Source organism: Python bivittatus, unplaced genomic scaffold (assembly GCF_059951505.1).
Source record: "Python bivittatus isolate LINGU-HERP-01145 unplaced genomic scaffold, Pbiv_v1 ctg000020_np1212, whole genome shotgun sequence".
Lineage (NCBI taxonomy): Eukaryota > Metazoa > Chordata > Lepidosauria > Squamata > Pythonidae > Python > Python bivittatus.
In genome coordinates this window covers 82,564,901-82,585,918 of record NW_028277030.1, presented here as the reverse complement: position 1 = coordinate 82,585,918, position 21,018 = coordinate 82,564,901, and the positions used below count along the sequence as shown (strand labels likewise).

The 21,018-nt window shown below is 38.4% G+C and overlaps 1 protein-coding gene across 2 annotated transcripts in view; it reads left to right on the top strand.

The window, feature by feature from the left end:
• Positions 1-21,018, top strand: part of PRKN (parkin RBR E3 ubiquitin protein ligase) — a 700,377-nt gene that overhangs the window by 112,476 nt on the left and 566,883 nt on the right. The window lies entirely within an intron of this gene.

Here is a 21,018-nt window from a genome sequence, read left to right as displayed (position 1 = left end):
TAAACTCAAGACCTTTCCATTACCTTCATTTTAAAAAAAAATGTTCATGGGTAACTATGGCTATTTTCAGCATGGAGGATATCAGGTTGTACTTGCCTAACATTTAGCTTCTAAAGTTGCAGAGCCTGTCGGGGAAAAAGAGAAGGCAACCCAAAGGAAGCAGCTCAAGGATTCAGATTCAAGTTTAATGAGCGAGTCATTCAGAACTCTTTGCCAGAATGGGCAAGTTGCCAGTTTTCATTCCCCTGCGTTTATAACTTTTAAAACTTAAGATACTTTGCCTTTCCTACTTTGGATGTCATTTGCACATGTCAGAGGTTGGCTATTTTGTAGCTATGGATTTTGGATTTGGATTATTGTTGTTATTGTTGTTGTTTGAAGTATCAATACAGCTACAATTGTTTTTACTGAACAAATCCATAACTGCTAGGAGACTCTTTCCTCTGTCGCGTAGGAATCAGAATTGTAACATTTCTTCCCAAGGCTCTTTGAGAACAGATGTTAAAAATTAAGATTGTAGAAATCCTTTGAAAGACTTGCTTCAGAATGCATGGGAGCGTTTTCAGCGTGTTGAAGCAGCTGCATCTTTTCCCAGATTCATGTGTTAATTGGAAAGCTGCTCCCAACTGGTCTAATATACATATGTGTGTGTAATGGAAGGCATGTGTGAGGAGGATACTGGAATGGAAGATCAAGGCTATCAGGAGGGAGGGAGTGCATTCCAGGAGAGGGCACAAGGCAAGCGCTTTCTCAGCCCGCAGCAAGACCATGAGAAGAAGAGGAGGCTTCGGCTAGCCGCTCCCTAGAGTCTCATGGGGTATATCTACTAGTTGCTTTAGCATAGATTTAGTCTGGCGAGATTCTGTCTTTAGGGTGTAAGCAAATAAAGGAACTATACTGGACTGAGCCGTCTCATCGTTGTTCTTGGGCTGGGCCTGACAGTGTGCACAGCTACATGCAGGCAGAGACAGAGCAGCGTCCAGGGCAATGTGTCAGTGTGCAAGCCTTGGAAAAGAACATAATTGCTTTAACCATTTGAAAAGAAGTGCTTTGGAAGACCCTTCTGTATGTTCCAAAACACCTCTTTCAAAGGAGTTGCATGTTCCTATTAAATATATGTCTGTGATTCCCCAGTACAATTTGTCTCCTTTTTAAGTGCAAGCACTATGTTCTCATTCTGTGGAACCTTACTAGCTAGCTATTTTCTTTTTCTGCTTCTGGCTATTTCTTGGTAACCAGAAGAAATGTCTTGAGACTGGGCCCTTTATGCTTAAAGCATGTTGAGAGTAGCTCTAACACACCTTACACCACCATTTGTTTTTAGCAGCTGGAATGGAGATATAATACATTGCTAGTTTGCATCTTGTACATTTTTTAAAGTAAACTTGGAATTCAAAATAGTTATGATTATTCTGTACTTCTTAGTTTTTTTTCTTTTAGACTACTATAGCTTCTTCGTTTTCTCTTCCTGTTTTGAATGATCTCATCTTTCTGTAAGTTTAAAAGAATTAAATAATTGGAGAAGAGGAAAATAGGGACATACACATTTATTTTGAACTGGTTAGTTTTGCATCCCTTATAAAGTGTAAACGAATAGCTTCTAGAAACAAAAATCCCATTATATTTATTTCTCTTGTGGATGAAATAAATTGACATTCATTTGCATTTTTTATTTGATTTCTTCTGATGTGATTAAGTTGGCATATAGAGAATACTGCCATATTCTGTTTATACTTCAGTAGAATACATGGGGTACACAGTTGGAGAATTTGCTGATTGTCCCTTCCAGCTGCAGTTTTTTATGCATTTAACAAATGTTCTGAACTTCAGGAGCCACTTTAAAAAGTTGATGTCTATTGCAGAGGCATGGGAACGTGATGAAATTACACTACGCTGAGTCCTTTGATACTGGCCTGGAGAAAAAAATAGGAATGAAAAGTAGTCTGGAAAGATCAGTGTATCTTAAATTTTAGTCTAATTGTATTAAAAATGGTGCATAGTATTGAAAGGGATGCTAATGTTTTAATCTGTTTGGAAGATATGCTGTCATTCTGTAAACTTCTCTAAATTCTAATTGTTATTTCTTTATGAAATATTTGCAACTGGGTTTTGGACAAATATAATTGTTTCATAGCTATCAAAAGAGAATGCCGGCCTCTAAGCAATCCCATACTGTTGAGGAGTTAAGTCATAATTTCAGATTAAAAGCGCACGGCCAGAAACATTTACAAATAAGAGTTACAAAAGAGTTCCCTCATTGATTAGTGCTTTAAGAAGATTATATACTCTGGATTTGCTGTTTTAAAAGAACTAGACCAAAAAAAAAAAAAGACTCCAAATTAGTTTAATATATATATCAACTCTAATTAGGTTGGCATTCTCATTTTTGTTTTGATATCTATAGTAAAATGTTTTAGCAGTTACATATTATAGTATACAGATTGATAAATACAAATTTTACAGATGCATCCAAAAATATTGGTATCCCTACACTTTTTCCCAAAGAATTCCAATTTGCTGTGAAATAAGTTGAAACTGACACAAGTAAATGGCACCCACCATTCTTTATCCCATAGTCCGTAGAGACAATTTGCTTTTGATGTATGATTTAAAATATTCTTGTAAATACTATATATATTGTACATATTTAAAATTGAGAGAAACCATTGGGGTTTCTGAATGAAATACAAGGCAAAAAATTTCATGCCACTGTCTGCACAGAGAGGGAGAACCATCTGCATACATAGATCAGTTGAACCAGTTTTGTAGCACTGAAGGAAATGCCTTTTTGTGGCTTTTTAAAAAAATAGATTACGTAGTTGAGGTCTTCTCAAATATTATTGAGGTTATCTCAAATATTGTTTAAAGGGCCATTCCTAGTCTGTGTCATGGCCATTTTTTTTTTAATGCAGACTTTGAAATGCTCAATAACATTTCTGTTTATAAGTCAATGGTCACTCAGTATCAATCAATCAGTGAAGCATTAGGGCTGCAGTTTCTGAAAATGGTCTACTTCTCCTGTGTATTTGCTTGTTTTAAATTTGCTATTTTTAATGGCTTGGGAGTTTTACTTTTTTGCAGCGTAGGTGGTTGGATATCCTGCAAACCCAATCCAGAATGTACAGAATAGTTTGGGTCATTCAGCTTCATTTGTTTGAACCAAACTCAAATTAACTTTGTTGACGCAGAGCGATCAGTTGAGTGAGTCCTTCTCCTGATAGGTTTTCTTGTTTGTCAGTGTAAAACAAATTACTAGGCTGCAAATTAAAGGAAAGGAACTATGGGGAGAGATGCTGCTTAACACTTTTCCTTTTTCTACTTGTTTGCTCCTGAAGCAGTTTTCCCTCCCTCCCTCCCTCCCCCTCTGCTTCTAAAAGGTTTATCTTTACTTTGTAAGGAGATATGTAATTGGGTGCCAATTCTGCACTTTTATAGTAAGTTATTGGGCCGTTAGAGATATCCTTCTGAAATCTGTCAAGCTTATTTTATTAGAGCAAGGTGTAAAATCACCATTGTTTATTCAGATTTTAAAAGAAGAGTACTGTACAATCAAGCATTCATAAAACCAAAACATAGTAAGAAAAAGTTCAGAACACTCACAAAAAAAGTATCATATCAACTTAAAGGAAAAATACTCTGATGTTTTTCTGAAGTTTATTGCAAATGAAGTTGAGTAAAGTCTGTTCTTGAATGTATTTCTTTTGTGTTGGATGTCTTTCACATCATTTTCAGCATGATGACAGTGTCACAGATTCTGTAAAATTACTTGTCAAAATGAGATGCCATTGATATCTTAAAGGACAAAAATGGGGCATGCATCATCATTTCCACATCAGTGTCCAATATTCCTTACCAATAATTCCATAAAATATGCAAAAGCGAGACATCACTACTGTACTATAGTCATGTAAACACCCACTTAGGTGTAAGGCAAGAATGCAGAAAGGAAAATAACAGTGAAGAACTCAAGAGGTAGCACGTATTATTTATTAAATAAGGCAATGGTGGAAAAGTGCAGAGAAGTGGAGAAAGATGCCTCACATTGGAACCGAGTGAAGAGGGAATTAAAGGTCAATTCCTTGAATGAAAGCTAGTGGTTTACTATCAAATGAACATGGGTAGAAGGGCTTTAGTCATTACTAATAATACTCAGTGCCCTGTTGGTTGAGTCCCTAAAATCTGGTATACCCAATATACCAAGGAATTTATATTGATCTATTAATTGATTGCTCTTTTGCCATCCCTGAAAAAAATGGCTCTTTGAGTACAATATAAGGAGCTACCTTTTTATGGCTGTACAGTGCTTCAAATTCAGTTCCGAAAGTTGCTTCAGAGTGTGCAGGAATGTGGATGTAGCATCCATCTGCAACTCTTTAAAGCAGTCACATCTTGTCCCAAGCTGCTTTCTTGTCCTTGGTTTGAGAAAGTTTGGAGACCCTACTGTACAGAAATCTGGACTGAGTAAAGTTGTTTTATTGCATACACCTAGTGATGACTGCTAACCTCATTGCTTCAAGCAGAAATTGAAATAAATAGAACGGAAATGAACTGTGAGATGACTCTGTCATCATACCAATAATTAGACACTCTTCATCCTCTTTTTCAGTTAACATGCTTACAGGGTAGATCAAATTAAGTTCTAATAAATCCTGTCCTGAGGTGGTTCTGTTCTAAACATTATTTTAAAACAGAATATCCTATCATATGTATACATGCAGCAAGACTGGTGTATGCTATCATACCTGACTATATCCAAAGAGGTTAATCTCAAAGTATTCAAGGATGAGCATGTTCCCTGGGTTCAAGTGAACTGAAGCAAGGTGAAAGGGTCAGGAGATACAAAGGGACAGTGAGTGATGAGTTGCCTAAACTCATGGGGTCCAGGGTTGTGACACTATTTTTCATACTTTGTCGAGCCTTTGTCATCTGCTTTACTATACTAGGAAGATTGTGTGTTGCAATGGTAAGATGCCAGCTGGAATGGTCTATAGTTTTCCTCTTGAATGAGCAAACCCAGTGTCTAAATATGAGCAAGGAATAATATGCCAAAATGCACATTACCTTTTGGGAGCTCAGTGGTATGTACCTGAGGGATTTTTAGAAATCAATGGCATATAAATCTTTGCCTCAGGGGAAATGTGCATGTACCTAAAGGCAAAATTTAAGTTTTTAAGGACTGAGTTCTCTAAAGAGGAAAACACCCAGAAAGCAAAAACTGTGGACTATAGCAATTTTGCTTCATGAGTCAGACTTTTCGGTAGCATGCCAGCATCATCCTTTGGAATTCTTTGTTTTTCAGGGATGCTCTCTTGATAAGTAATGTTTCACTTTTTCAGTGTGTGGCTTTAGGAGAAAGTGGCTTTATAAAGAGTGTTGCAAAGTGTATGGATAAACACAGAGGACATATAGAGATAAATAAACATAGCTTGATATTTTACTGCTTGGAAAAAAATGAATTCCTAATCTATGCTGGAGGGGATCTGGGACCTTGTAGAGTACTACCTTGCTTTCAGGAAATTACAAGTAAAATTTAAAGTGTAAATTCTCTCTGTGCCCATGTTATCAAAAGCAAACAAGACAGCTGAATCCATCCTTTTCTTAGCTCTTCTCCTATGTTATGACCTGCGGTTACAACAATAACCTTATTTATTTACTTACTTATTCTCTACAAATGATGAGCTGGTATCATAAAAGAGCAGAGTTGGTTCTTTGTGCACACCCAACAAGTTTCTCCTTTACATTTACAAATTGTATGTTTCCTGCCAAGCTGTTCCATTTGTAGCAAGAATACAATATTTAGACTGGGGAGAATCCTGCTAAACCTAGGAGCATTCCAGCGCTTGCAAGCATAGTTTATTTATTAGATTTATACCCTGCCTTTCATTCAGGAGCTCAAGGCAGCATATGTAGCATTCCCTCTTCTTATTCCCCCCCCCCCCCCACACACAACAACCCTTTGAGATAGTTTGGGCTGAAAGAGAATGATTGGACAAAAGTCACCCACAGAACATCTTTGTCTGAGGTTGGACTAGAATCAGAGTCTCCCCATTTCTAGTCCAACACCTTAACCATTATGTCTCTCTGATGGCCATTGTTAGTGAGGTCTAGGTTTGGCACAGTTATGTACATCCATAGCACTGCAGGGTATTTCTAACTTTTGTACTTTTTTTATTTCACTAATAAGTTACTCAAAAAAGATGAGAATGTTTTCAAAATAAGCTTATTATCTTGAATAGCAGTTATTGAGAGGAAATGTGCTTTTGGGATGTGTATGCAAATCATTTAGCTAAGCAACACCTTTCATTTTTCTCTCCTTTTTGGACTGAATCTATTTTGAGCTCAACAAACGAGGCACCATCTATTGAGTAATGGTGATAATGATCTGACATTTGCGTGGTACATTTCAGCCAGATAGACCCCAAATGGCTTTATAAATGGTCTCACTGGGTGGTACTAATTGTGTACAGTATATAGGAAGCACTTCACCAAGCATTAAAATGTAAATACTGATAAGTTTTAAGGTCTGATTTCTTTCTTTCTGTAGTTTTAAATTACTGGCAACAGTAAAAGGCTGGACAGCTTCCTTTCATTGTTGGCTTTTGGTAGTTGGATTTTGCACTTTTTATTCTAAAAAACTGATGGACAAACTGATCTTTGGGGGAAACTATGGTCTTCCTAATTTGTTGGCTCAGTTGTCCTGGGATTTCTAGAATATAGTTTGGATTTTGCTCCATTTTATGGCATCTCTGTATACTTTTAGAAGAGAATGTATGTTGGCATGTTCAAACAGTGTCCTTGTCACATATAGTCCTTTACAAAAAAACTCTTAGTATCTCTCACTAGCAAGGAGCCATCACAGGGAAGGACATTTCAGAGCTTTTGTATCCCTGAAATCCTTGTGTGCTGTTGTCAGGGATTTCCCAATGTTGCTACCAAACTGTAATTTTAAATGTGATCAAACAGAAAAATTTAAAAATATAGGATAGAGAGTGATTTTATGATTCCATTAATCTACCTATGGAGGCTGTGGATTGGATTCTTTACCTCTGGAGGATTTCAAGAAAAGGCTGGACAGCTTCCTTTCATTGTTGGCTTAGCTGGTCTTCTTGCACATTGCAAAGGGTTGGACCAGATAATCTTTCTGGTCTCTTCCAACTCTACAGTTCTATGAGTTTATGATTCTATAATCATATTTACTACATTTCATTTTAATTAAACGTACTGTAAATGAAATTTAATTAAATTTGATTCTACCCACTACTTTTTCAAATGCAGCCTTTGGCTTGTCATTTAAAGGATAAGTGCATCTCTAGAAAAAAGTAAGGTACCTCTGACTTTAAGCCCCTTAGTGTATGGCCACAGCACCTAAATGATAATCATAATAACTGCAACAAGAACAAAAGTAACAATAATGGAGTAAGGAAGGATGTGGTGGTAGTGCTACATTAAATTAGGCATGGTATGAGAAAGTTAATTCCAGAACTTGGAGATATCCAATGAAACTAAATGGTAGAAGATTTGGGGCAGGCAAAACAAAGTACTTCTGCCCTAGTACCACATTACAGGGATATTGCTCCAACTGGAATCAATCTGACTTGTAAGATCATCTCGGGAGAAAACAACTCTACTTTTAAGAAGGAAAAGAGGCTGAAACCAAAGGGACTTCCTTTCAGTAGCAATACTGGCCCTTTGGAGCAGCCTTCCAGTTAAAATTGGAAATTTGCTAAATGTGGCCTTTCCTTGGCCACATTTAGGAAAATACTAAAAACTGGTCTTTTTCATAAACTGTTGTTGCTATAGAATTAGCCACTGATTTCTGTTGATTTAAGGGGTTTGATTATTTATGATGTATTCATTTTAAATGTTTTTAATTAGGTGGACCATGGATATTTTAATTCTATTCCCCCCCCCCCAATCTTGTAAACTATCAAGAGTAACTATGGATTGTAGCAGGATAACAATGCAATAAATAAATAAATCAAAAGGTAGTGATGGCTCTCAACATGGATTACTTTAAAGATTTAAATTATGCAAATGTAGGGAAAAGAAGAGTGTGAATATTACCTTTAGTTCTAGAATCAGTACGCTTTTGAATACCAGTTGCTGGGTAACAGTAGCAGGAGATTTGCTATTTCACTCACCTTATGATTATGGATTTAAAACGGCATTTGGTTGACTATTGTAGAATAAGTCTATGGTACTAGATATCCAGTGGGATTCTTTTCGTGTTCCTAACATCCTTAGAATCTTCCTTGCAATCTGAAATTCTGTGGAGAGTTCCTGTTTGCAAAATGGATCATAAGCTGAACTTAATCACAATTTCTCTTTAGACCTTCACGGTATGCATAGAAATGTCTGGAACTGAGGGCAAAGCACACTGGAGATTATGCTCCTTTTTATGTACCTTTCATACACCTTTTAAGCTACAGATTGACCACTAGGTGCATGAAGTACTTAATTCTGAAGTGTGCACAAATGTTTAGATCTGGTGCAAGCACTTTCTCCGTAAAAGAAGAAGCAATCAGTGCTTTTTCTGGGGCTCACATGATATTTGTATAGACCTAGGAAAAAATATGTTTGAGTTAAGGAGGTGGTGACAAGTTGACACCAGCTGTTACCACTTCTTTATTGCCTTATTAAATCACACGTGTTTTCCTCAGCCTACATGGCTGCCACCCAAACCCAGGAAAAGATGATCAGCTTCTTTAAGGAGAGGGTGCCCACAAATGATCCAAATACTCCATAACTGGTGTAATGAAATTCCCTGAGATTGGGAATGGTATCCTGGAAAATATTGCAGCTCCAGAACATCTGTACATTCCTTTTTAATTAGGCCAAATGGGTAGCAACATCTCCCCTGCATTCTAGTCAAACGCATATTCTTTGTATGGACCTAGTACGTGAACTGGGGGATTCCAGCTAAGTTATCTCAATATTTCTTTACAAAGAGAAGTTGCAGGAAAAATTTTGCACACCCAGAATAAAAATTGGGGGGAATGGGGGGTCACCAAAATGTAGGGAAAATCTTAACTAATCTTTTCAGGACAACTTACAACTGCCAGTTTTTGTTTTAAAAAAGAAGTTCAGGGCAGGGAGGAGTACATAAATGTAGGGGAATTACTTTCCCAGCCCCCTGTCAGACCCGTCCTACTTCCCATCATATGTTCTCTGAATCTGATTACTGTATACCTAAAACCCAAATGAGATCTAGTGTCCTTGCATGCTATAGTAAATATACACAACTTTCTGAATTGAGAGAGCATTCTCTGTCTGTCTGTCTGTCTCTGAAAACATAACCAAAGTTTGCTTATGGGTAAGCTTTTATTATCAAAGACTTATTATTTGGCAGGCTGTATTATTTATTGCAAAGACCTAGAAATTTTCAATACTGAATAAATTCAAATGACATATTTAACAATTTTGCAAATACATGTTATTTACATAATCCCTTTCACAGTGATATACATAATATTGCCATGATCTGTTTGTTTTAGTATTAATTAAAAAGCTAATTTGTCTTCTAATGGTCCTTAAAAGCTCTCAGGGCGTCATTTCATTCTGTCTTTATTTATAGATTATGACCCAAGAGACTCATGCAGAGTATGCCATGTTCATCTAGGTGGTCTGATCAGAAGTTATATCCCCCCCTCCCTGTTTTTGGTTTATTAAAGGCAGATGTATTTATCTGTATTTGGATTCTGAAGTTGAAAAGTAAGGACAAAGTAATAAGCGGATGATGTTTTTAATATTGAGATGAATTTATTAGAAACACTAAACCACAGGAGCACATGAGAAGTATCTCCTCTTCCACAGCATAGGCTATGGACAAAGACGCCATCCTTCCTTTCTGCAGAAAAATATTTGACTTTTAGACAGATGTTCTCCATGTTTCAGATACAGAACTCAACCTTCATAGAGAAAGTACAGACAGCTTTTATGACTATGACTCAGATTTATCTTATTATCCTCTCAGTTGAACTGCAACAAAATATTGACAGATATAAAATATACATTTTATCATGGGCAGAGGATTTATGAATGTGGGTTAGTTGCTATTCCCCTATCCACCCCCTGCAACTTATGAATGTATATCAGATTTGCTTCTGGACGATCTGCCCAGATTGTGCAAAAAAGTAGGGATGACAGTAAACTCATTCATCAGTGGCAGACAATGGTATTTGGGGCATTGCACTGCCCAAAGATGGTTGATGTACACACACACACTTCGTTGTGTGAACATATACACCCAGAAATACATTGCACTGTAAAGTTTTGTGCTATTTGTTTTTAATTGTTTTCTTTTTTACTGTGTGAAGTTTCTTTCTTTTTTTACTGTATTCTTACTTCATTTATTCTATTTTTCTCTAAAGTGCCTTCACCGTTATTCATTGGTGGAAAGGTAAGGTATAAATACAGAAGTAGCATAAAGAAATCAACCTCTGATGTTGCTCCTTTCTGTGATTTGGAATAGTTTTGTATGGTTAGCCAATGGGAGTAACTCACTCATGCTATTATCTTTCAGAATGATCATGCAGGACAAAAATGCTCCAGTTCCACCTCCCTAATTAAAACTAAGCTAATAAATATGCAAACAAGTAGAGGATTTACTTCATGCGGCTGATGAATCTTTATGTAATAATAAATCTGCTGGTCTTAAAATGTAACCAGATACTCATGTTATTAAAGTCTGAGCAAGTGAAATGACATCTTCTTGCACTAACCCCTTGTTTACCATTAACTTTCCAATAAATCTAAGCTCAGAACTATAGAGAGAGGGGAAGAATACCTACGTTCTGCTCTCTAAAATGCTATCTACTTTTCATGGCACCATCAGTAGACAGGTAAATTGTGGCCAGTATATTATGGACAGTTTAGTGGCTCAATCTTCTGTTAAGTATGTAAACTTTCTAATGTAAGTATCAAGGATCTTTGTAAATTAACCAGAAAAAATGTAAGAGGAACCTTTCTGGTCATCACATTTCTTTCCCTATTTTTGTAATGCAGAATTTCTATATGATAAATCTTACCATTTGGTATATTTAAAAAATTGAGATAGACTATGTGAAATTTCAGTGTTGCTGGCATAGTCATATGCTATTTTAATATCATATTAAAATAGAAGCCCAAAACCAGCATTTTAATTAACTGGACTGTAAAGAAGGTTTTGTCCTTCTATTTTATGGATGATTATACTGATGAGTAATAAAGGGATGATATTTCTTTCCTTCCTCTCTTGCTAAAGCTATGCAAAAACACATGTTGGCTTCAGTTGACTTCAGTGTTTTATAGAGTTATATTAATCCCTTGGAGGTCCTGTGTACTTGGTTGCTCATTTATAGGTACATTTAGTTTGAAATAAAGGGGAATTGAGACTGTTCATATTCCTGTATGACACCCCCTGTAAAAACTCAGGATTTCTTTTTACAAACTACTTACTGCAACGTATACTTGAATGCCATAAGAGTTGATCCCAAGCCTTTTATAATGTGGTCCAACAGAAGAAGTTTGTCCTTGTTCTCAATTAAGTAATTTCTTACATCTTTCTGCTATATTAGTATTACAGCTGCTACTTATAGGGATTCAGTAGATCAAAGATAGATTCTGTGATCTATTAGTAGATTCCAAACTATCTTTGTATGAATCATTTCGGAGTTGTTTGCTTATGGTCAAATTCTGCAAATTGTGCAGCCTCTATCTGCTCTAGAGTTAATTATTCAACTTGTTCCTAAACTGATCTTTGCTCTAAAGATTTCATGCTCTGCTCTGTATTTTCTTTAATTTTCAGAGCTCTCCACGGTAAAATACACTAGGGCAAACCAGTCCACTTAAAGCTATTTTAATAGGAAGAAGTTAATTAGGATGATTTCAAAGCCATAAATGCTAACAATAATGGAACTTTTCAAGTAAATATGGTCCTAACTAGATTTATGAGAACATGTGGCTGGTGCCAATCTATGTCTTATTAGTAAATAAGATATGTGATGTGACATAATTTCCTGATCCCCTCATGTAGAAACGTTTTAAATAAAGTGACATGTCTTTTGCTGTCCCCTGTTACATATGGGACACATCTACATTTCAAATGGTTTAAATCAATCAAATCAAGTTGCTTTCTGTAATGAAACTCAGCGGCCCTGAGGTGTTGTGTTCATGCATTCTCCCTTCTGAATACATCTTAAATGCAGCAGCTCAACAGCTGTCAATCTCCCTGACAACTAATATATGCATAGTAATCTTAATTCAGAACTCAGCAGGGTGTGGCTTTATTCTAGTACAAATGAGCATGAGGAATTGTTGTGCAAATTAAATTAGGACATGATACCACATTTTCTGCTACTGCCATTGTTCTGTCATTTTCATGCTTAACGTGTGTAGGCTAGCAGATGGCCATTTCCCAGGTTATGCATGCATGGGATTGAATTCACTCATCCTGTGAGCAGTGTTACGGTTATGGAATGATCCCATTGACTTCCAATGATTCACAGATGCTCTAGGAGATCCTGCACTGAGTAGGAGGTTGGAATAAATGACCTCTTAAGTTATCTTTAAGTTTAAGTTAGGATGCTATGATTCTGGGGATGGAATTTGAGGCAGCCCTGGGTATTTTAAAAGTTTGGGTCTTTGTGTTTATCTTTGGATCTTTATATTTTCTACTTTACTAGTCATATAGTTAATAATAGAAAGAATCTAACCTTTCTTTTAAGGCAGGTTCAAAAAATGTACATGTGTGTGTGTGTGTGTGCATGCTTGAGTTATTCAGTTATACGTATTTCTCACTGATGTTTTGTGCTTATGGCAAATGGCACTGGATTATTATAGGAGATTATCAGCAACAGTTTCAAGCCCTCTGTGTGAACCAATTCCACTCCTGGCCAACTGCACTTTCTTTGTACCCTCCTAAACATCTGTTTTACTTGTGAGAACAGTGTGAGATCTATGTAGCACAGGATTCTGCTGGAGAAAGGACCTGTTGGAGAGCCAGTGTGGTGTAGTAGTTAAGGTGTGAAGTAGAATGAAGGAAACCCAGATTCTAGTCCACACTCAGCCAAGGATATTTCTTGGGTGACTTGGGGATACTCAGTCTGCCTCAGCCCAACCTACCTCACAGAATAGTTCCCGTGGTGAAAAATAGGAGGAAAGAGTGTTGTATATACCACCCTGAGCTCCTGAATGAAAGGTAGGGTATAAATTGTCATCAATCATCATATCCTCCATTGAATCATAGCCCCTTCTGTGAATAAATAAAGGCTTTTAATTCATGCCATGCTACATTGGCTGCATTGTGGCTAACTATTCAGGCAGTTGTCCCCCAGTAAATTAACCTACGAACACCAAGAAATCATACCCACTGTCTTAGATTGCTTCTTAATTTGACTTCATTTTATGCCAGCTGGAACACTATTTTCTCAGACTTGTCTGGATGAAAATTGTGTCAAATAATTTCTATATTACAGGTTAATTGTTGAAAGGATGGAGAAGATGTATGTAGAGGGAGAGGGGACTGATTAATGGACCCAAACAGTTCTGAACTTTATGAACCAACAGTGGTTTTCCAGAAATCATGTTATGGTTTCATAGGTCTAATTACTTTTATTTAGTTAAGAAATCAAATATTTATAAGTTTTGAAAAGCAAAAGCTCTACATTTTTTACCCACAAAGCTCATGTTAAAGTAACCATAAAACCTTTTATATATTTTCATGCCTTACTTTTTTTTATTGTTAAACAATTTCCTTTTGAGTGGCTAAATTGCAGTAAGAAGAGAGGCAAGCATTTAATGGTATCCAGAATGTACTCACCCAAATATGCCCATTACAAGGGAAATCTCCCAATCTCTTCTCTCTTTTAGATCCCATTCCATCACACTTTGTTTGGAAAGTGGATCGAGTCTATCTATAGGAGAAAATTCTACCTACAGGAGAAAATGAGAAAATTATCATCATCATCTGTAGAAAAGCACATGTGATACAGTGGAACCTCGAGTTACGAATTTAATCCGTTCCGTGACTCTGGTTGCAACTTGAATTGGTCACAACACGAGGCAAATTTTCCCATAAGGTTCAATGTAATTACCGTTAATCCGTTCCGGTGTCCTTGGACCACACGTCAGGGGCGGAAAAACGGCCGCGGACCATGCGGCAGGGCGGAAAAATGGCCGCGGACCACGTGTCAGGGGCGGAAAATGGCCGCGGACCACGTGGCAGGGCGGAAAAACAGCCGCAGACCACGTGGAACGGGCGGAAAAATGGCCGCGGACCACGTGGAACGGGCAGAAAAATGGCCGCGGACCACGTGGAATGGGCGGAAAATGGCCGCAGATCCGGTTCGTAAGTCGAGGCGAGTTTGCAAGTCGAGGTAAATTTTTGGGGCCGGAGCTGGTCATATCTCGAAAAATTCGTAAGTAGAGGCATTCGTAACTAGAGGTACCACTGTATTTTGATGAATTTGAACTTATTTTCTGAGTTGTATTTGGAAACAGGTAGAACTATAAATCCCAGTATGTAATATCTTATTACAGGGAGGATAGAAAGTGTTCTACTGTAGTTAGCCATCTCACACTTTCCCTTCTCAAAGGTGAAAGTTTAGACTGGGAAGGTTGTGTTGGACTCATCATTCAAATCATTTGTTTTCTTTTGATTTGATCTAATTTATTATTGCCATCTAGGAAAATCCTTGAAAATCATTACAATTCTTTTCCACTCAATATTCCCCAGAAATAGCTAAATACACAGCACATTCATTTAGTGCTCTGCTACAGTTCATTCGGTTTTCCGAATGCTCAGGCATTTGTCAAGCATCCGTAAACCTGAGGATCAAGTATCGGACAGGGCCAATATGGGGTAGGAATAAAAAAAATAAATGATTGCAGCTGCTGTCTTCACTTTTTTACCTTCCCCCGGACACCCCTGATATGGCATGTGGGATGTGGAAGAGTTGCAGTGGGAATTCTGGGAAAACTGAACAAAGAGGGCTGGCACACTGTGATTGTGTTCCCCAAAAGAGTAGAAGATGTTTTGATTTTTGGTTATGTTGATAAATATTCCCGGTCTTGTATGTTGGTTGTGTAATATTATTGATTTCTTTTTATTGCATTGTTTTTAACCTAATTTAACCTAATTTGTAGAGGTTGAGATTTATATCCCTCAGAATCTTTTGCAACGGGAGTGGCCTATAAACCCAAAACGTAAAATAGAATAAAAACAGATTTTCCCACTGTTCCCTGTGGCTCCATATCCCACTCCTCTGTAGAGTTTGTAGAAGGGATGGGGGTATATAATGGATGTAGTTGGGTGAGAAACCCATTGCCTTTTTGATATTCTGTCATTCCCTGGTTCTAAGGCATTTTGCACTTGCCAAACAAAAGTATTTCATCCATGGCCAAGGTACTTAAAAGGCACTTCTACACTATCACCTATTCCTCAGTGGAGTTTGAATCCAACTTTTGGTTGTTTTCATTGCTGCTGGCCTTGCAGTGCTGGAAAGCATGAGCACCCTCCACTGACCGGCCAGAGAGTAAAAAGCAGCATTCAGTCAGGGCCCTGCCTCTCCATCTACATTTTAATTCTGTGTTGTCTACATTAAAGTCAGAGTGGTTGTAGAGACAGTGTCGTCCTCCATCATTTGTGAAATAATAATTCCTTGACAAGATATTATAGCATTCAGAATGGGAGAGGTGGCTGGGTTGAGTCACGGCACTGAAAGTCTATGCTAAAGGGAAACCAGCCCACCATTCAGCTGTCCAGAGTTTCAGCAACTCAGAAGGGAAATAACTGCAGCTGTCATTTGAGATATACTACAGTTGAGCTAGAAGTAAATAGCTCAACTGATGAAAAGGGATGAAAGCATGGGATTACACAGGAGTGATGTCAGTTGGGGAACAGTGCAAAAATTACATGGGAAATGGCAAAGATGATTCCCCCCACAGGTGGTTTTCCAAACTCATAATGCTTTCAATAATTAACTACCTTGACAATCATTGTTAGTGGGTAGAAAATATCCTTATCCAGTCATTAAGGCACATAAGGAAACAAATTCTATATACATTAACTGTAACACATTTTCTTTAGCTAAAGATACCAAAATCTTCCTCCTCCTCCCTGCCCCCATCCCTCTGGCCCATTGTCATTTTGCTCTCATTGTTATGTTGGTATCTTCAGCTGCAATAAGGAGACCAGTTCCATTTTTAACCAACTACTGTATCTAATGACCTAGGCTCTTGCTGTAACCTATTGAGGCTACAGTAATGTGTGCTGAGTGGAAAGATGATGGTGGTGATTTGCAGACTATCTGGCCCAACTGATTGTTTTATTCAGGAAAGGCAGAGCTAGAACATCTCCATAGTGAGCTGTCTGACCTCCTTCAGAAGGCTTCCAGTGAAGAATACAGGTAGTCCTTGCTTGACACCCCTAACTGGGACTGGAGTTTCCATCACTAAGTAAAGCAGACATTAGGTGAAGCATCATCTGACTGCACCGGTTATCTATGGCAGACGCAGTTGTTAGGTGAGGACCTCATGATTCTCCTGCCCTGCGGTGCTCATCTCTGCTTCAACTTCCCCCACCTGCCCATCTCCCACCCCATATCTGCCCTTTTGGCTGCCTTGCACTCTGCCACCTATCCCTGGCACCCATCGCCAGCCCCAGCTGACCTTCACTATCTTCTTCCTCCCACTGCTGACGAGGTGTGCCTGGCCAAGGCAGCTGCTGGCCTTTCACAAGACCAGGCCTCGCAGAGGTATCATGAAGGACCAGCAGCTGCCTCAGTTGGGTACACCTCATCAGTAGCAGGAGGAAGAAGACTGAGAAGGTCAGCTGGGGTGGCAGGGGATGCCAAGGGTAGGTGGCAGAATGCAAGGCAGCCAAAAGGGTAGTGATGGAGGGAGATAGGCAGGTGGGGGGAGTTGAAGTACACACAATGGCAGTTTTGTGTGCCACATTTACTCCTTTTTCTTCTTTACGCTGAAGATAGTTCTTAATGACATTGGCTGTATGTTTGGGGTTGTTGTCCTGCTGCAGAATAAATTTGGGGCCAATCACACGCCTCCCTGATGGTATGGCATGATGGATAAGTATCTGCCTGTATTTCTCAGCATTGAGGATACCATTGATCCTGACCAACTCCATTTGCAGAAATGCAACCCCAAACTTGCCAGGAACCTCCACCATGCTTCACTGTTGCCTGCAGACACTAATTCTTCTACCACTCTCGAGCCCTTCGGTGAACCAACTCCTGTTACAGCCAAATAGTTCACATTTTGACTCATCAGTCCAGAGCACCTGCTGCCATTTTTTTGCACCCAGTTCCTATGTTCTTGTGTATAGTTGAGTCACTTAGCCTTGTTTCCACATTGGAGGTATGGCTTTTGGCCGCAATTCTTCCATGAAGACCACTTCTGGCCAGACCAGATGGGTGTACCTGGGTCCCACTGGTTTCTGCCAGTTCTGTGCTAATGGCACTGCTGGACATCTCCCAATCTCAGAAGGAGGTAAGCTTGATGTGTCTTTCATCTGCTGCATTAAGTTTCCTTGGCCAACCACTGCGTCTACAGTCCTCAACGTTGCCCGTTTCTTTGTGCTTCTTCAAAAGAGCTTGAACAGCACATCTTGAAACCCCAGTCTGCTTTGAAATTTTTGCCTGGGAGACACCTTGCTGATGCAGTAGAATTACCTTGTGTCTTGTTGCTATGCTCAATCTTGCCATGGTGTATGACCTGTGACATGAAACTGTCTTCTACAACCTCAGCTTAGTAGCAGAGTTTGGCTGTTCCTCAACCAGTTTTAAGCCTCCTACATGGCTGTTTCTGTTTCAGTTAATGACTGTGTTTCAACCTACATATGACATTGATGATCATTAGCACCTGCTTGGTATAATTGGTTAATCATACACCTGACTCTAATCCTAGAAGTTCCCTGACTTTGTGCAAGTGTACAAGGTGTGCCTACATCCACAGGAGATCTGTGGTTAGTTGTTCAAGATGTTTGGAACAACCTACCTGCCGAGTTCCTTCAAAAACTGTGTGCAAGTGTACCTAGAAGTATACCTAGAAGAATTGATGCTGTTTTGAAGGCAAATATTGATTTGATTTGGATTTCTCTTCTGTTTGCTCACTCTGCAATTTGTAAATTGATAAACATAAACAATTGCAATATATATTTTTGAAAGCATTCTTACTTTACAGCATTTTTTCACACCTGCCTAAAACTTTTGCCCAGTACTATATATATTTATTAATAAATACAGTGAGTTTATGTAGTGTCAGTGTTGTATACATATGGCAAACCTATTAAATCACTGAACAACAGTTCCTCCATAAAGTATGAAAACAATTAAAGAGAGAAATTATTCAGTGGTAAATAATGTGAAATACTAATTTCTAGTTGTACTAATTTGAAGTGTGTGAAAGATTAACTTGTTTTTAAAAATAATTATAATGGTATGCATTTGTCAGTGTCTCTTATTTACAAGGCATAAAAGGTTGTGGTGGTTTGATCTTCTGATCCATGGATAAATGATGCATATTGTAAATTTGCTTCATTGTCTGTTTCATTAATAGTCTGTAGCATATTGATTGAATGATTTAGTTTTAAACTCATGGGTGAAGGAGGACCCATGAAGCTTTTAGGTAGGAAAAGAAAATACAGATCCTCCCAAGGTGTCCCTGTATGCTGAGATTTCATTGCAGGGACAGAGTTCCTCTACTGACCCATAATTATCTTTGCTCATTTCCAGCTATAAAATATTTCCCTTAGGGTTAAATGCAAGCCTCAGGATCTGTCAGATGTGAATTAAACCACAAGAGGGTTCCAGCAGAGATGCATCTTTGTTCCATCACTATTTAATCTTTATAGTAACACCTTAGTAGATTGTTTTGACTATCTTGTCTTTTACCTTCTTAAATTAACCCCTAAACATAATACTGTCCTACTTGCGGATGATGTAATACTTTTGTCGTAAAGTATCATAGCATTCTGAGCTTTAGCTTCTTATTCTAGGCAGGGATTTCTAACCATCAGTTATAGCAAGACCAAAATGTTAGTATCTGCTAAAAGATCTTTGAAACATAAATGGCAAATCACTAGCAATGCCGTAGACCATGAGCCAAGTTATGACCTGGGAATGGTCTTTGGGACAATTGGGGCCTGGGTACACAACAGCTTGCCACTAAGTAGTGCCCAGAGAAGTGCTTTGTAGTGGTAGTAGTAGTAGTATTAATAATAAGGCAGATATTTATCACAGAGTCTTTGAGGCTGGAGCTGTATCCCAAATGCAGTACTGTATGGCTCTCAGGTGTGCTTTTACCACAGTTTTCCCAAATTGGAAAGGATTCAATCTTTTTTTTTTCTCAGCTGTCTTCTTTGTAGTCTCACATGTGCCTAGTGCAGCACTACAACTGGAAGCAGGCCTGATTAAGGTTGAGGCCAAGCCCTGTCTTTTACTGATTAATTATTGGCTTAATTAAATTTCTTCCTAGTGGGCTTAGCACCACTTACTATGATTGACAATTTTCAGTCTAATTGACATAGAAATGTAGAGTCCAAATTGGCTTTACTTGGATTCTCTTTTAATTGCCTGTGGGGTTTGAAGAAGTGAAACAGACTAGACCAAGAACTTTAGATTGTGAGCATCGACAGGATTTGGCTAAGCTACCAGATATAATTTACCCTGGGGAATGTTTGAGTTTTTCCCAACCTACCACAAAAGTAACTCAGCTAAGCACCTTGAGGCAGCACTGGTCGGTCTTAATATTTAACCTTTAGAATTCTTGGAGGGTAAATTTCATGATACCAGATCCGCCCTTGGGGCTTAGGGGAGGTTGAGACTGGGAGATTCACGTTTTGTTACTCATTTATCACTGTATTTGTGCCATCATATTTGTGCAATCGGTTCTTGACTGATGGACCAGGTAGATCTCATATATTACTGTATATGCTCCCTTTTTATTGGCAGACACAAATACAGCTGTTACTGTTCGTATGGCCAAATGCTGCAGCTTGTGGAGGCTGCTAAATGACCCTTCAGGAATCAAATTAGCAATGAGCTATTCAGACCTTGAGCTTTCTCTGGATTTTTGTCAGTATTTTTTGTGCAGATATTTGGTTTGCTTTGTTAACTTCTTATTCTGGATTGGCCAATGATTATAATAAAGATTTTATTGAAGTGAGCGACTGAGTGCTTAGGTAGCAGAAATTTGACTACTTGTTGTTTCCCAAAAGTGAACAGATTGAATTAGATAAAACAGTGCATGCAGTCTGCTTAACATGACTGCTAGAGGTAAACTAGTACAGGGTTCCTCAACCTCAACAACTTTAAGATGGGTGGACTTCAACTCCCAGAATTCCCCAGCCAGCATGGCTGGCTGGGGAATTCTGGGAGTTGAAGTCCACCCATCTTAAAGTTGCTGAAGTTGAGGAACCCTGTACTAGTATATGCTTTCCCTCTTTTCCTTGCTTAAGTTGCTTGATTCAGATAGTTTCTAAGATGGAGACAATCTTGTATGATGAAAAAGTAGTTGTGACCTCTTCCCTCCTATCATGCACATTACAGAATTTAGGAATCCCACTGGGAACCCATTTTATATGATTGCATAATCCTCTGTGACAGTTATGCTGTACATTATGATATGAAATTGGTGGAAGGGGAAGGTTTCATGGTCCTCTTTTCCATCATGTGAGCAATTGCTTCCCAGGGCTCTGTGACTTTCTAATCCTCATGCTCATACTCATCAAAAGTTACAAGGAGTCATTTTACTTACTGGGTTTTTACTCTTTCTTGAAATCTGAATTTGCCTTCCACAACAACTTGTTACTTTTTCGACAGGCACTCCTCCAGTTATTTTCTTCAGCTATACTCAATGCTTTCATCCAAGCCTGGTTGTGGGAAAAGGAGTTTGGGGCTAAGTGCAAAGGAAAGTGTTGGGACTGAAATGATGCTGTACCCTGTGTACTTGTATCACTTTGATACCTCCAAATTCTCCCACACTCCTCACTTTGGATGTGATTAGTAGTAGACATTCTTCAGG